Source organism: Anser anser (assembly GCF_964211835.1).
Source record: "Anser anser genome assembly, chromosome: 4".
In the NCBI taxonomy this organism is placed as follows: Eukaryota; Metazoa; Chordata; class Aves; order Anseriformes; family Anatidae; genus Anser; species Anser anser.
Window position 1 is genome coordinate 8,395,831 of NC_139724.1, and position 15,039 is coordinate 8,410,869.

The window sequence follows — 15,039 nt, forward strand, 5'->3', positions numbered from 1 at the left end:
GGGTATAAAAGGAGAGGATGGAGGAACAGAAAGTCATTCTAGGATGTTGAGGCAGAGACCAAGATAGCTTTCTTGAATGTGTCCAGCTTGGCTTTAGCTACCTATAGAAGTGGATGACACCTCCCAGGGTTCATGTGCGGCCCTGCCAAGCTGGCATTTTAGCATGAGGACTATGAGTGCCATAACAGATATAGAAGGGAATGGTAGGAGGAGGCTTGAAAACAACAGAGGAAAAAGAAAGGGAAACAAATTTAAAATTATAAATAGAAATCAAACAGTTAAAGGGAAGTGTTATTTTGGAATGTCTACTGATTTTACCTAATGTCTAGTAGGGACTTTCCATGGAAAACGTGTAGCAAAGCCTTGGTATTCAGTGAATGCAATGATAGGAAATATAAAGCAGTAGATATATAGAGCTCAACTCCTAAACGTTATAGTAACTTGCATTAGTAAAATACGTAGATGAATAGGTAAGGAATAGAGATGATATGGCAATCTGAAGGTAAAAAGTAAAATTCAAAGTCAGAATGAAGGGTGCTTTATGTTAAACGCCTATAAAGGGTATGAAATGCAGGATAGTTGGCAGCTGAATAATGTAATAGAGCAGGGATTACTGAGATATCATACATTTCAGAGTCATAAATATGTCTGAGATATGCTTAAAGTACCTTTTACAACATTTGTCTGCATTTTTTTTTTCCTGATGAAGCATTTTTCCTTTTGAAGGGGTGAAAACATTCATGAAAAAGTTTCATTTCCCTCCAGAATATAACTTTACAGGTACACAAATCCTCTGTTGTTTCTAGGTATATATATATTTTTCCTTCTCCTATTTGAATTTCAAACTGAAAGGGAATAGGAAAAAAACAAAACAAAACAAAACAAAAAAAAACGGTGCAAATGTTTTATTTACTCAAAATCCTCCAGAGAAAAATAAGAGTTAAAATAAATTTTACTTTGGTTCAAAAGTTTTGTTTTGGTTTCAAATTTGTACTATTTTTTTCCCAATTTTCCTTTGAGTAATTCTTTTCAGGTTCGTTGTCTAGGAAAATGAAATTATCATAACAATTTTTTCTTTTTCTCTTACTGGATATAATATGTCTGACACACACAAAAAAATAGTAGTGCTCTTGGAGGAAAAAAAGAAAAAAAGAGGTAATGAACAATTATATAATTAATTAAAAATGTAGGCAGTAACAAAAAAGAATATCGGAAGTCAGGAAGATCAAGATGTGTATATAAATATTTGCATATGTGGTAATAAAAGGTACTAGATTTTGGATGCTAAGCATTCGGCTGTGCTTCTGGATTCAGTTATATTTTCCAATTGTTAAAGGAATTATAACTTATGCTGTGGTGTTGCACAGAAGCAAAAGTCCTGGATCACGGTCAGACTGCTAGGTGAAATTGGGTAGAAAATTAAAAGATGGTTCAAGCTCTTCTCTCAATCAGTTCTTTTTTTTTTTTCTCTTTTTTTTTTTTCTCTTTTTTTTTTTTCTCTTTTTTTTTTTCTTATGTTTTTCTTCTTTTTTTTATTAATAGATTTTGGTGATTTTATAAGAGTCAGAAATGTAGCGTGGTGATTTTTGGGATGAGTTCACTAGAAATAAAGCCACATGGACAGACTGCTGCATCTTTGTAGCCTTCGACTGAGTTAGAAGAACTCTGCACTGGTGTAAGCAATTGCAGGGTCTGGCTTTTGCAGTTAGGACTAAAAATTCCTGGTTTTGGTGTTAATCTATTTATGTATGAATATTTAAAAGTTCTTAGAGCGTTAAAAAAGGAGATTTTCTTTTTTTTTTTTTTTTTTTTAGGACAATTAAACTGCAGAAATTTTCAAAGGAGATAGATAGCATTCTGAAGTTGGATTTGGGTACAAATCTATTTTTAAAATTTCTGAGCTATGAGGCTGCAGTAAGAGGCAAACACTGAGTATATGGAGGTGTTGTAATAAGAAGAAGAGGGAGCAAAGTGACCACGTAGTCTTTAAAGAACGAATGTATGCTCTAATTTTTCGGTGCCCCCAGTGCTCTGCTTTCATTCAGCATCACAAAGAGTTTCTCTTAATGCAAACACTGGTTCCAGAGTTATAGAAGCAAGGGGGTTAGCAGACAGCCTCATTGACCTGAGGAAATAAAAATAAGCAATAGCAGTAATCACTGAAAAACAGCAGGAATGTAAGCTATGGCAGTGGTGGCTGATCTGTGAACTGTTTACAGAGGCTAGTAAAAATGTAATAAAAAGATGTGAAAAGTATTTGTAAGTATTTATAAATGGCAACAGCTTTTCCAAAGAAAGAACACGGCACAAAGGCAGTCTCTGCTTCTAGGCGATGATAAGTAAATGGGGGATGAGGATTAGCAGCAGCCGAGAAGCAGCCGAACAGCCGATAGAGGGTTTGTCCTTACGGAGACAGTGTCAGTGACCCAACAAAACCTGTGGGAATAAAGCAGGAGAGAACAAGCTTCTCCCTCTGGCTTGTCCACCCAGGAGCACGTGGCAGCTCAGAGGGAAGAGCAGCAGCTATTACCACAGCTGTGCTGCTACCCAAAGCTCTTGGTTCCTCACTGCTACCTGTGCTCGCATCTACCAGCATAAGGCTGACAAAGACTTCGTCTGGTTTTCAGGTTAATATTTTTACTAATGGTGATGGATAATTATAGGCATCTCTAAATGACGCATGTCTCTAAATGTGTTTTTTCCATTCCTGTCCATACTAAGGTGCCTGAAACACTCAAACACCTCACCTCCTCCTGTTTGAAGAGCTAGCTTGAAGCAGGCTCTCATCCAGAAGCCCTGTTTGACACGAGTTGGCTCAGTTTTTGGAGCTGTCTCAATGTCACCTGTGGGGACTCTTTTCTGTACCCACAGGTTGATAGCAGACCTATCACCCCCAATTCAGCATCTTTTCCTCTCATCTTCAGAAGATTCCCAGTCCTCTCCCCCACTATTTCTTGAAAGGCTAAAGAAAGAGAAGGGTCTCAGTGTTTGGTAATAAAGCACGTGTTATATGCTTCTCTTCATTCCTTTCAGCAGCAGTTCAAGGACTTGAGGTAGCAAAGACGGATAGGTACAGTATAAACAAAGATGACAGGCAAGGAGAAAGCATCAGTTAAAAAGGGCTGTGGGGTTTTTCATAACGTTTGTCACTAGATGTAAGAAACTTCATGTAATTTATTAGCTTCCTTCTTCCCTTTTTTTGTTTCCCTTCTGAGGAAAAGCCTGTGATCTGATTGTTTTCAGAAGCTGTTGCTATTGGAAAGGATGCTAAGAACTCCCGTGGGCTGCATTCTCATAGCAAGGAAGTCACGTGTGTCAGGTGGAAGTCTGACCCAAAAAAAGAAAGGGTTATTTCATTTTCTGAAGCTTAAGAAATATACATTTCCAGTAGAAGGTGACAAATTCCAAACGAAATAAACGAGTTACCCCTGGCAGTCGTGCAGTTCACCTTGGATGCATGCGTGCACTCCATTTCAGCTGCCATCCCTCCTCCCTCCCTCTCCCCACCCGTCCTTTGTTGCTGATTTCAGGCCTGGTGTTCACCAGGCTTGTTCCCTTTCAAGGACACCACAACACAATAAAGACACAGGGCAAAGTTTCCACACGGTACAAATTTTTATCTGGCTTCACAGAAAGAGCAAAGCTCATGAGAAATGCATGGAAATAATTGTTAAACTCAAAAAAAGCTGATCTTACTAATTTACCGGGCCTGACATGTCTGAACGTTGGAGGGGAAACAATCATACAAATCAGATTTTCTGCCAGCAGCACGTTGCTTTGCCAACTGTGGTACCCAGGTGCAGGTGCCTCTTTCCAAACTCCTGACCATTAGAGGCTGAATTACCAGGGTGGTGAGGGAGACAGTCTGCAGGCGCTGGAATTACAGCTGCAATAGTGACAAAGCTGTCCTGCCAGCCACTGGAGGAACTGCCTGGGCACTTCCAGGAAAGGAAACCTTTTCCAGTGATCCCCTTCAAAGTTTCTCCTTTTTTTGGATTCTCCTTTTTTTTTTTTTTTTTTTCCCTCAGGTATGGAGGCAGTAGATACGCTTGAAAGAATTGTAAGGGAAAATAAAAAACAGTGGGAAAAAAAAAACACAAAGAGAAAGAAGCTTTAGTTTTAACTGCATTTCATTCCTCTGGTTATTTTATTTATCTAATTACCTTATTATTCAAGAGATGTCAGACTCCAAGATGAAAATCCTGGAGAGAAAAAGGATGCACAACCATGCTCATGTCTTCCAGCTGGCCTGTACCTCATGTCTCTCTAATTTTGTTTCTTTAAGAAAATAGGCTTTGTTAAAAAAAAGAAAAAAAAAAGACAACAAAAATATTGGATTGCCTTCACCAATTGAATTTCTCATCATTGACTTCATATTTTGATAGGCAATGCTTCAGATGGAGGACGATGTGGATGGCACTGGATTTCGTGGCAGAAGGAAAGAGTGCAGGAGATTACTCCCCAGTTCACTTGATTTTTACCTGATGATTTACAAGGTATGTAAATGAGGAGACAGCCACAGAAGGTACCTTTAATGTCATCTTAATGCATCATGGAATTTACGACAGGGCATGAATAGCTTGTGCACTCAACTGTTGGAAGCAGATGCTGCCATAATTCTACTTAATACTTAAAAGCAAAATAAAGCATATTGTTTTTTTTTGTAGAAATGTTTATGAAACATTAATAAGAATAACGTGTACCATTCAGTGCTGGACATATACTGTGAAATCCTCTCTTATAAATATTGATGAGGGTGACATTTGGGTTCACCGGATAAATTGATTTAAAGTAGCACTTCTGAGATTCTCCGTCATTTCTTCCCCTTTTAGTCATACTGGGATCCTTAAAAGAGAGGTAGAATAGCAAGGATTCTGTATCAAACATATCTAACATAAAAGCATCTTTCAGTTAGGGAAAGACTTACAGTTGATCGGGTAGTAGAACAGGATGTTTAGTAGTTTGAAACAAGGACTTTTCACTCATATTTCACTACTGGTACAAAAAGCATTAGTGAACTTCATTAAATCTGATGTCATGCATATAAATATATATACTTTAGATTATATATATAAAGGTAAGTATATATGTAAGTTATATATAAAGATACAAATAAAACCTTGTTTTGTGATGTTTTTTATTTTCCATATAAACTCTTGCAAAATATGCACTTTTCTACAGGTAATTGAAGTGTTCAAATTACTTAACTATTATCATTTTTTTTTCTTCAAGGAATGTTGTATATTTGCAAAAGAAGCCTTTGTCCACTTTTCTGTATAAATTTGATTTACTGATTGCAAAGATTATAGTCTTTCTTTCTCTTCTAAGTAGAATGACAAGACTTTCCATCATGCTATTTTCATTAGGGTGACAGCCTTTCAATCCACACATCTCTGACATTTTTGACAATGGTACTTGGCTGCCAACAAAATATTTTGCTACCTTTTTCTGGTTAAAATTGGAGATTCAAGCTGTGCAATTTTTTGTTTTCCTTTTCCTCCCCCTGACTTTCTCTTTTGGCAGCTTAAAATCTGTCTTAATTGCTAATTATCCTTTACTATTTGTAGTCTATTATTTCATAATATCCTGAAATGCACAGAAAAATGTTAAGGTTTTGATAGGTTTCGTTGCTGTATCTTTTATTTCATATAAAGAATTAACTCCTGGAAAAACTATACACTAAATCTTAAACTTCTTGAAGAACATTGCAAGTGGTTCAGTGAAATTGGATGTAGCAGAAGGTATGCTATTTATGAGCTTCAAACGAACCACAATAAAATATCTGAGCTTGAATGAGCACCTTAGTACAAAGCCTGTGGGAAACATCTCTGGAGATGCTTAAAGCACTTGGGCAAGGTGAAATGTCTACCAGAGCTTGTAGCACAGCAACCTGCCAGGATCTGTTCTAAACATTGTAAATCGTGATAATTTTAACTGTTTGAAAAATGGGCTTTTCTCTCCTTGGAAAGGTATGAATTTCTGGTGAAAAATCAAACTGTCATTTTTTGGTATCAATTTTTAATATTTGTATTTGGGATCACTGTTGTGATATCTCGGAGGAGTCATACTTCAGTGGTTCATGTGTCCATCTATATTGCTTATGTACTCCCAGCCAATTTACATATTCCAGAAGGCATCACAGCCTTTCCTTCAAGCATCTAGCACCTATTGAAGAATGAAGGTATGGGGTAATTTATCTCTAACTGCTGTGAAATGCTCTAGTGACATGTCTAAATCAAAAGAGTTTTATTTCCCAGATATTGTTTTGATGGAAAAATGTGAAAAGCAGACACTTAAATTTAGTTGAACTGACAGTTTCCTGTCAAATGATTTTGTGGAAAAGCACATAGGTGCCACTGGCTCTTGCAACATCCCTGCTGAGCTGCCAGTTAGAGAGGGGGAGGCTCAAATGGCATTTCTTGTGCTAATAAATAAGAAATTTGTGTGGAGCATTAACCCAGGAAGGGAAGGAAGCCCAGGTTGTTCCTTTCAGGGTGGAGTTGGAGCTATGAACATGCAGAGTTCTTGTCTGCTTAATTCAGTGGGAACACGACTGTTAAGAGTTATAACTTACTAATACGATGTGTAAGTTCTCTTGCTTTAAATGTAGTTTCATTAGGGGAATCTACACAGTGTTGGCAAAAATTAATACTGACTCAATGATACTATGTAACAAAGTTATATTTCAGAAAGAGCTGACTGTTGCACATTTAATCCAGCAATATTTCTGAAAGAGAATGAAATTTCTAGCTTAGTGCATTGTAAAGTTTCTAAAAGTTAAAATGAGGTACATTTCAAATACGTGGGAAGGAAACTAAATAAAAAAGCAGCTGAGTCATAGTTTGTACACTTGGAGAAGTATGTAAATATTAGTTTGTATACTGTTTCCTATGATTTGATATTAAATAATTTGTTTGCTAATAGGAGTGTGGAAGTGCCATAAATACAAATAATGTCATGTTAGTTGCAAAAAAAGTATATAAGAGAAGATATGATTTAGCAAGGGATTTGAGAGGTTCAGCAAAGTGACCTAGTGTATTTTCTATCCTTGATTTGTAACAATCTTATTTTCTAATTTCATGAAGCTTGGCTCTGATATGAAGCGCTTTTGAATCATTTGTTTTCTCCCAACTAAATCTCACTGAAGTGTTTTCTTTTATTATTCTTTTTTTCCTTTTTTTTTTCCTTCTTCTATTTGTCTTCTCTCTCTCTGTCTCCTTTTATTTTTATTTTTATTTTTATTTTTATTTTTATTTTTATTTTTATTTTTATTTTTATTTTTATTTTTATTTTTATTTTTATTTTTATTTTATTTTTATTTTTATTTTTATTTTTATATTTTTATTTTTTTCTTCTTTTTCTTATGGTGGGAGCCAGAGAAGATGGACAAGACAATGTGGATAGTTAGTGTACTGTAATTGTAATAATGTGAGAGCTCGATTAAATTTAATTAAACAGGTTTAATGACAAAAATGTTAATGCTGTATTGGTTTATTATTAAGTTCAAGCCTTAATGTGATTATTTTTACTAATTAATTCAAGGCTGCTACAAGCCTTCAGTCTGCAAATTATCTTGATTACAGAAGACCCCTGAAAATGAAGAATATCTATGAACATTTGTGGTCCTTGCATTGAGTTTCAATAGAGTGCTTGTAACCAGGATTTGACTCATTCCCACAAAAAGGGTTTGAATGATCCAGCAAGGAGAAGCAAAGAATTGTATAAGCCCTGTCTGGATGGCACACTCTTTATACTCTGTGTGTGTGTGTAATAAGAGAAATTCAATTACTTGGCAACACAGTGAGTTTACCATTCGACAGAGTCCAAAACAAAGAAGCTCAAAATTATAAGAAAGGGATAATAAAGCCCAAAGCAAAATTCACTCTCAAATAATTATTGTTCTCATTAACTCTTATTGAGTTCTGCAAATGGTATTAACACGCTGATATGGTAATGCTGTGAATATATTCCATTAGCAGGATATACCTGCTAAGAAAATTAACATGTTCTTGCTTCTAGGTAGACTGTCATAATTCCTGTTACTTTCCGGTTAATTTTTTTAAGAAAAAAGAAAAAGTGAAAATAAAGAAAAAAAGTACAGTTAAATATTAAATAATTATTTTATACATAAAGGATCCATAAGGATCCATAATTATTTAGAGAGGTCCAAACTCTTTCTGTAGCACTGTGGGTTCCTTGTTTCTATTTTGCATGCTTGGTTAAAGGGTTTACTCGCCTCTGGTAAAGGGCAGGCTGCATTTCTTATTTCCAGAGACATTTGGAAATTGAAGCTTCATATTTGCTGAGAGTCCCAAGAGGCACTGCATGAGAGAGGTGCTCAGAGTGCTCTATCACACTCCTCGCAGCATTTTCACACGGGCTGCCCAAGGACCAGAGCAGGAGGGTAGCACCGAGCCAGAAAGCCAGGAGCTGGGTGAGGTACTGCAGCGTTTGCTGTCCTAGTGTACAGACTGTCCTATCAGTAGAAATGTGGGCAAAATGCAGCAGGAATGGGGAGCTGCCCCCATCCTTGTTGTCTCTGCGTTGGGATTATTTCTGGCTCCCCAATGTCTGTGCACTTTTGTCTCATAAATGTTAGTAAAGTAAATCTCACACCTCTGACAGCATTGTTGATGTGCTAGCACCGGATTTTTTTCTTTTACTATTTTACCTGTTAACCTTTTTTGTTATAGGTGCACATTACAGAGGTGGCTATCAACTAATTCAGACAGATTCTCTGTTCATGGTAGATGTGCTGATTTGCATCGGTTTATTTGAAAACTCATAATTAAAGCCTTGTACTGAGGTATTAAACATTATTTTTTAAGTGTTTGTATTAGTTTAGACTGCATTTGTGTCTGATGCCATCAAAAGCCTAAATTCTTCACAGAAAGAAAACAAATAGTAAAGGCCGGTTTCTTTTTTTAGATAAGTATCTAAGTGTTTGGAAGTTTACCTAATATTAATCTAGGTTTAGGGAACCTTTTCCTGATCAAAAAGTATACCTTTCAAATAGTTCTGGAAGCCAGAAAATACACGCTTCAGTGTTACTGAGACATCCTCCTCTACTCCCAACCGTTTGAGTTCGTAAATGGACTGCAGGTTGCCTCTTGCCCTCCATGCAGTATAATCTCCTAATGTGTTAGAGCTACAAAATTGGGTAAGAAATCTTCCTAGAACAGGCTGGAAGCTTTTTATACGTCTGAAGCTTTCCTGTTTCTGATCAGATAAAGAAAGTCAATGAGGCAACAACCCCTGAGGTAAAATAATACAGCTTTGACTTTCAAAGCTACGCTTAATACTGTAGCATTTAGATCTCAGAAGATTCTGGTATTACAGCATTTCTGTAGTCCTAACTCAAACCAGAAGGTTGTGCACTTGCCTGTAGACATACACTAACAGATCACTTGAGACAGGGAAATAGTTCAACCCTTCTTATGCCTTCAGGAGAAAAAAAAAATCATCTGATTCCTGTAGACCTTGTTTTGGGCAAGATCTCACCCAGTTATTTATCAGATTTAATTTGGCTTTTTAACAATAAAAGTTGACTGAAAAAAGGTTGCTACCACATTTCTGGCAGATTTCTGGGGGCCTTGCAGAATCTGTAAGAGAGCACTTTTTATTGTAATTATTTTGGATTTAAGTGATATTGGCCACTATTTTCAAGCTTAGGCAACAGAACTTTGGATCAGCTTGGTCTTTTGGTTGAAATGAGATTAATACTTTTTTTCTTGATATTGCTGTCATACTTTCATACTTGTTTTGTATGAGAGTTATGCTGTTTGTAAATAACCCAGTGAATATGATTTAGTATACTGAAATTTCTGCTGGTTTTCCGCTCTCATCACTACTTTCTCTAATTGATGGACAAAATGAATCAACTTGTCTAGTTGTATGGATTTCTTTCTAAATTCTCTGAAGATTTGTGCATACTGTGAATAGAATTTGGCAACATTTTTCAGGTCTATGGTATTCAAGCAAGATGTACATTGTACTCTGAAGTTAGAGAATACTTTCAAAAAGAAAGAAAAAAACGAGAAAAGGTGCTTTTCTCCCTTGAATTTTATTTTGCAGCACCAAAGTGAGTGCCAGGACATCCTCTTTCAGCTATTCCAAGTGAGATCCAAATGCCTGGGACATTGAGTGAATTCAAACTTCCAAGGGCTATGAATTTTAGTGCAAATGTGAATTATATGTAATGGAGTTGGTTCCAAGGGAGCAGTAAAAATCTCTCTTATGACAAAAAAGCTACTGTTGGTCTGTCTTTGACTACAACTTCAGTAGCAGACTACAGGCTACTAGGTTCAGTCAAATAGCGATCTTATGTCTGGAAATGCAAGAGCACATTCTCAGCTTGAGGCAAGAGGTTTTACCAGTTCACTTCCCATTAGGAGGAGTTGGATAGCTAAACCAAAAGCACCTCCAGTTTGAATATACCCCTGAAAATCATTTATGAATATTGAAAACATCTCAAAATTTTCATATGCCTTTCCCCAGTCAGTTCATGTTTCCATTTGTAACATCACACATGGAAGTGGGAAGTTGGCTACGCCATTTGTAAAGGCACAGGTAGATTACAGATGTTCAGCTTTGATCTTTCTTTAGATACATGCTCAGAATATAAAAAATATCTTTGGCAGATAAAAGGAAGAGCCAGCACATGAAATTTTAAACCAAGAGGGACCTATGAGATCATCTGGTTTGATTATCTGCACGATACATTCCAGAAAAACTCATGTAGTAACTTGGACATTCGGAACACTTTTGCAATGAAGACTAAAAGTGATGTTAGAAACAATGCAGATTTGACTGCATCAAGTGAAATGCACATGATACATGCTTAATTTCAAAGAACTTAAAACCGAAAAGGGAACCTTAGGCTATGTGTATTGATTTGAGTGATTATATATAGCCAGTTAGTTTTTCTTGAAGCTTCTGTGAGTGCCAGAAAAGTATATATTTTTATTTTTTTATGTTTTATTTTATTGTCTTCCAGAAAGTTTTCAGGTCAATCATTTCTTATTAAAAACCTGTGCATAATTTCCAGTAAAGTATTGGGATAGGGTAGGAATGGGAGTGATTTAGTCTTTTTGTTTGAAGCTGTTCCACTGTGTTCAATGTAATTGGAGGTTTATGAGGCCAAAGAATAATATCTACAATCTACTGGATAAGTCTGTAACCACTGAGGTTTGAGGCAAAAAGACTTTTATTCTCATCATTGTTCTAAAATCTGAGTGTTTTATTTTATTATTTATTTTATTTTATTTTATTTTATTTTATTTTATTTTATTTTATTTTATTATTTTCTGTCCCATGCCACATAAAAGTATGTAACAACAGTCTGAGAAGAGACTGGAATTGGAGAGTCTCCAGATTCAAGGTTTATTTCAGGCTGCATAGCCCTATTCAGTCTTGCTCTCACTGTCTTAAAACTTGATTTTATTTACATATATAAAATATGTATTTCATAAAGAGTTGAACAGTTTCAGGAAGGAGAGGTGAGTCTGTCCTGTCCAACCTCCTGGGAAATGTGAACTATGCACTGGGGAGGCTGCAATTTTTCTTGCACCTGGAGAGTTTTAATTTCAAAAATGTAGATGTTTATGGATTGTACAGGCTTAGATGATCAGTGACCAGGGAATTTGAGAAGCAGTTTTGGAATTAGGGCAACACAATGGGAATTCGGTTGGATTTAGGCAACCATCTCCTTAATGTAGCTGTAGGGTCTCTGTGGATAAGGTTATGTAACTATGGGTGGAGAATTTAAGTGCAAAATTCCTGCAATTCTTAGTAATAAGAGAGAGGAGGGAAAACGGCATGTGCTTCAGTGCATACCTGTGATAACTAAGAGGTTTTGAAAGAACTCTGAGGCCTATTTAAGATTATCTACTGTCACAATTTATACCTGCAAACTGAATTATTATATGTACATATATAGTGAGATTTCTTTTTATGCATTTTTGTGTAGTTGCTTGATATGAACACATAAATCTGTGTGGGATGCATGAGCAGGTACAGAAGCAATTCCAAGCCAGTACAAGGAAATTGTTTTTCCTAAAAATTGACCCCCAAATGTTTCAATTTTAATGCAGTGAGGACCTAATTCAAACTTATGCCTGTCAATGGGGAGATTCTCATTGGTTTAAATGGACTTTTAATGAGACTTCCAAACGCCTGGGGAAAAAATGCTTTAATTTGGTAAAGAAAATTCAGCATCAAGGACTCACTTAACCAGAGGAGTTTTATCTTCACTCAGACTCATTACATTGTTCTGTCATTAATAATCACAGTGCAAAGTAATTGAATTTGTAATGGTATTACATGGGCCTGTGTCTAGTCCATTGTGCAAGATTTTTTTCTTTTGGCTTGATTTGGTTCCCATCACAAGACACAGCGAGCAGTTTTATTGTGCTATTTGTCAAACAGTGATGAATTGCTATTACTTAGCAGGTGAACTGTGCCATACTGAAAATGAATGTGGGGAGGAGCAAGTGCAGATCTCAAATTACCTGCTCTATTATGTAAATTGCAGGTAGTTGGTGGTGAGTGTCCTACAAAATGGATGGGTTGGCTAAAATCATGCCAGTGCTGCTTTGTAATGCATGCCAAGAAGAATCACGCATAAAACTGGAAGCTGTAAGTTTCCAGGTGTGCTTACAATACTTGCTTTCTCTTAAATGGAATAAGTATATTTGATTGAAAATATCAGAGTTTAAAGAATTCTCTCCTAGCTTCAGTTTTGTAGAGAAGAGTAGAAAATATATTGTTCTCTCAGCTTGTTATTTTTATTCTCATTAGCCAACTGCAAACTTTGATTCCATGTTGTATAAGCAATCTGAATTAATTTCACACTAGGCAGGATTTAAACCAAACAGTGCTCTAAAACTGTGTATATTAAATACCTATATAAATATGTGTGTTTATTATTGAAGTGGTGACCTTTTGAAACATTGTGAAGAAGCTCTGAAAACATTATATAAGATTTTATGTAGGTAGGAAAATAGCAGTCTCTTTAAGAGCCATCTACTTTGTCTCGTTTACTACTATTTCTTCTATGACTGCTAAAACTGTATTTGCTTTTATTTACTTAAAAGTTGATTTACTGGATAGCTTCATATGATGTGCATCTCACTGTATTGTGGGCCTCAAGAGGCTTTGACAGCCTGGAGGTCTTATTTCAACTTGTTTCAGATGGGCACTTGTAATATGAGATATTCAATCCTAAATAGTAGATAGCAGCACTGAGTAGCTTCCATCTCAATTTAAGAAATAATGAAAGCTCTAGGAAATTAGAGACCAAAAGTTGCTAAAAGCAGAACGTTAGTACATGGCTAGTGAAACTGGCAACTTATTCTAGCTGCTTGAATTTATAAACCCCTTGAGTTTTATAATTTGTATTTATATTTTTCCAGACCAGTAATTAAATTTCTGAGACTTTATATGCATAAAGCCAATAAAATTATCACACAGAGCATATTTAAAGGCCTTTCAAGCTATCCATTATTATGGTGAGTAAGCTCGTGCCACAGTAAATGGGCACTGATGATGAACTGTGGTTGTCCAGCAGCTATGAAGAGCAGACTGAATTTATGCTGGAGGCAAACCTGAGGAAGCATCAGCACCTGCCTGTGGAAGATCCCTACTTCACACTGTGCAAGCTATAACTCAAATAATTGCCATTAGGGAGACACTTCACCACAAAGCCTGCAGTACTATTCAAATGCATTTGTAAACCAGTGCAGCTCTGCTGTTTTTTTTTAACCAGTGTAAATTGAAATAACTTCAGCATAAAACACATAAGCCTTCTTGATTTACAATGAATAAAATATATAATGGAAGAAGATGGTATTTCCAATAGATAAATTTAGTAGGGAAACATAATAGTAAAAATAATTCAGATAGTTTGTTGCTGGTTAATCCATGGATGCAGGACGACGAGTGTTAGAGCTTGCTGATTGTTCACTGGCATGTTTTGGATAGTCAAGTGGTCAATAAACAGAGTTGTCTAATTTGGATTCTGTACAAAGTACCAGAGACAACACCAAATGATCTGTTCACTTGGAGCAGAGAACACTGGATGCAAATACTGGTCTTTTTCTCGTTTTCTCATTTTCTATCATATTGCTGAGTGTCTCACTGTAAATGAAGAAATATTGCTGAAAACATTTGGAGACTTCTTCAGTCAGAGTTTTCTACAAAAGTGAAATTGAGCACCAAAGGAAAAAATGGGCAATGGTATTTTCCTCATGAAATTATTTTTATCTGGGGAATGTCTGTGAGGAATCTTTTATCTGTTTCAGAGCAGAATTTAATCATTTCAACTGAAAAAAAAAAAGTAATAGTAAATATGAAGTAGTAGGATATGTCATGAGTTTTCTTTCAAGCAATTATGAACCAGCCCACAGAGCAATAACATTATTATGAACTTCTGCAAAACTTTCTTTCTCGGGTTCTCAGTCAGGGGAATACACGCAGTGAAAATGGGCTTCCATAGGTCTCACTGCCAGAACAGGAGGGGGCCATCTGTATTACGCCAGAGAGTGATGGAAGCTGACTCGGTTCAATTGACTTTTATAATAGAAAAACCTAACCAGGTTAGAAAAGCAGGCATCTGGCTGGGAACTGAAGTTTTATATGGGGAGAGGAGAGCTTGAAACAATGAGCTTTCTACTTGTAGGTCATGCCATAGTTCTTGATCGCTAGGTGACTTGCTGCATTTTGGCAGTCTGTTGTGAGGGGTTTTACAATCCTGGATGAAATAACTCTATTATAGATGATCTTTGGTCTGTCAATGAGTTCTTTTTATAATAAAGGTGACTAAAGAAAAGATTGAAGGGAAAAAAAAGCTTCTGCGGTCAGCTGAGATACTCTCTTGTATATAACAGCACTTACTGAAAGGAACAGTGAAACAGTGACATTAATCTAAAATCTTATTGCTCAATTTAAAGATCAAGAAATCTTGATAGGGATTCATATTCTTCCGTGAAAATATACAGTGTATCAGCACCTGTTGCAGGTAGTGAAGAAATAATATTCAGG

The 15,039-nt window shown here is 36.1% G+C and overlaps 1 long non-coding RNA gene across 1 annotated transcript in view; it reads left to right on the plus strand.

The window, feature by feature from the left end:
• Positions 1 to 15,039, plus strand: part of LOC310899349 — a 65,707-nt gene that overhangs the window by 21,182 nt on the left and 29,486 nt on the right. The window contains exon 2 of the long non-coding RNA XR_014584223.1: positions 4,386 to 4,496. This is a non-coding gene — a long non-coding RNA (uncharacterized lncRNA). The remainder of the gene's footprint in view (positions 1 to 4,385; positions 4,497 to 15,039) is intronic.